The sequence below is a fragment of the Callospermophilus lateralis genome, unplaced genomic scaffold (genome assembly GCF_048772815.1).
Source record: "Callospermophilus lateralis isolate mCalLat2 unplaced genomic scaffold, mCalLat2.hap1 Scaffold_84, whole genome shotgun sequence".
Taxonomy (NCBI): domain Eukaryota; kingdom Metazoa; phylum Chordata; class Mammalia; order Rodentia; family Sciuridae; genus Callospermophilus; species Callospermophilus lateralis.
In genome coordinates, this window is record NW_027516477.1 from 3007681 (window position 1) to 3009642 (window position 1962).

General features: G+C 40.5%; 1 pseudogene; it reads right to left on the bottom strand.

The window, feature by feature from the left end:
• Window positions 1-333: 333 nt before the first annotated feature.
• Window positions 334-1227, bottom strand: LOC143641081 (RWD domain-containing protein 4-like; annotated as a pseudogene).
• Between the last annotated feature and the right edge of the window lie 735 nt (window positions 1228-1962).

Below are 1962 nucleotides of genomic sequence, written 5' to 3' on the forward strand. Positions count from 1 at the left end.
AGGAGCACAGGCTAGGGTTCAAGTTGTTAGCAGAGAGGCCACCGATTAGGCCTCTCTGTCTGAAGGGATAGAGGTGATGAGCATAAAAGCAAATGCCATTTCCAGGTGCTGTTGCCCCTGACTTAACTCACCCGGTCTCTTCCCTATGAGCCTCTGTGGCCTGCATGGGACTATTTCATAAGATATATATTTTTTTAACATTTTACCTTTTATTAAGGCAAGTTTGTGAAAATAATGTAATACAACCAGATCTTTTCATGAACTTTCCACTGACAATATTTTTTAATGTAAGAAACATACAAAAAACCTACATTTTATAAAAAGTCACCTCAATACCAGAAAATAGTTAATGAAAGATGTTGAACCCAGTTTACTTTTTAAAGAATGCTCTTTCCTTGACTCAAATTCCAAGTGTTATTCATCATCTTTAGAGCCAGTTTTGCTTAAATGCTTCACGACATCAACCCAATTCCAGCCTCGAGGAAGTTCCCCTTTATGGTCTGTTTTGTCTGCCAGTTTAGGTTTCTGGGCTTTAGAAAGTTGTTCTTTTTGCCTTTTTTCTTATTTGATGGAGCTGTATTTGGAGTTTCAACAGAGATGACATTGCTTATAGATGTTGTAGAGTCAATGGGATGATGATTCTCCATGAACTGTTCTTTATTGTCTTTGGCATATTCAAAAAATGTATAGGTTTTAGCAGTTCCAAGATTCACTTCCACAGCTTCCTTTAACTTCCTGTAACTCTGCTTTACAGCTGATGATATTGTGTTGTTAAAAAAGCATTCATAGATATAATTGGAGGTGTTTGGGGATAGGTTTCTGTCCAGGAAATCTCTATTAAGAAGGCTTTGGGATCACCATTTTCACCTATCGAAATATATGCACTAAGTACTTTTTGTTCCATTTACTTTATTTCTCCCTTTTTATCATAGAATCAACTTCCACTCTCCCAACATGTGTGATATTTTTCCTTTGTTTTTTGTTGAATAGTTTGAAAGCAATGTCTTCAAATATACATGGGTAAAGTATCCTAAGAACATTCTCTTTTATAACCACAGGACCATTATTACAGCCTATATTGAAATAAAACTGGATACTTAATTCCCGGAAACTTTCATCTCCTTCATAAATAGAACGGAATGCTTCTAGTTCCATCTCCTGGTCCTCGTTGAGGCGAACAGTATTCAGGACAACTAAGAAAAAGCAAGGGCAGCGGCCCGAGGCCATGGCGTTCCCCTTTGGTGCAGGGTGGGGAGTAAGCTCCTCGGAGCCGTAAATCGAGTTCACGTGCACACTCGGCAGTCTTCAGCATCCAGCAGGACTAGGTGGGCAGTGGGCGGAAGGCCGAGGCCGTGGCAGGTGGGGCATTCAGGCGTCTAGTAGGAGGCTGGAGGGCAGCAACGGCAGAGGCTCTGCAAGATATATTTTTGATTGTTTTTTTTTTTTATCATTGATGACTTTGGAAAGAAAAAGAAACTCCAAAAATAAAAGCCTCCAAAACATGCTAGCAAGGCTCCCCAACATGGTTGAGCTGGACCTGCCCCAGGGTGCCAAGGGCCAGCCCAGGTGTTCAGGAAAAGCATTTGGTCTTTCCTGCTGTGCTAATGAGCATAAGGATGCCCACAGGCGCGTGGGAAAAATTGGGCTCAAATTGCCATATGGCTTGGATTTCACATTTTCCAGGGCATAGTCTAATCATTTCTACAGAGTCTAATGCCTTGCTGCAGATTGTAAATGATAAGGTCACACGGATTAGAGACCAGTTAAAAATTATAGAAGACATATGCTATGCATTTTACTAATGAATGGCCATATTCAAACATGTTCACTAATTAATGGCAATATTTGAATGGGTTCACTAATGAATGGCAATATTTGAACGTAGTGTTGAATTTGATACCCTGTGACCAGAGCTCCATTTCTAGAAGGAGCCAAATGCTCCATAAGGTCTGGGAAATGCGG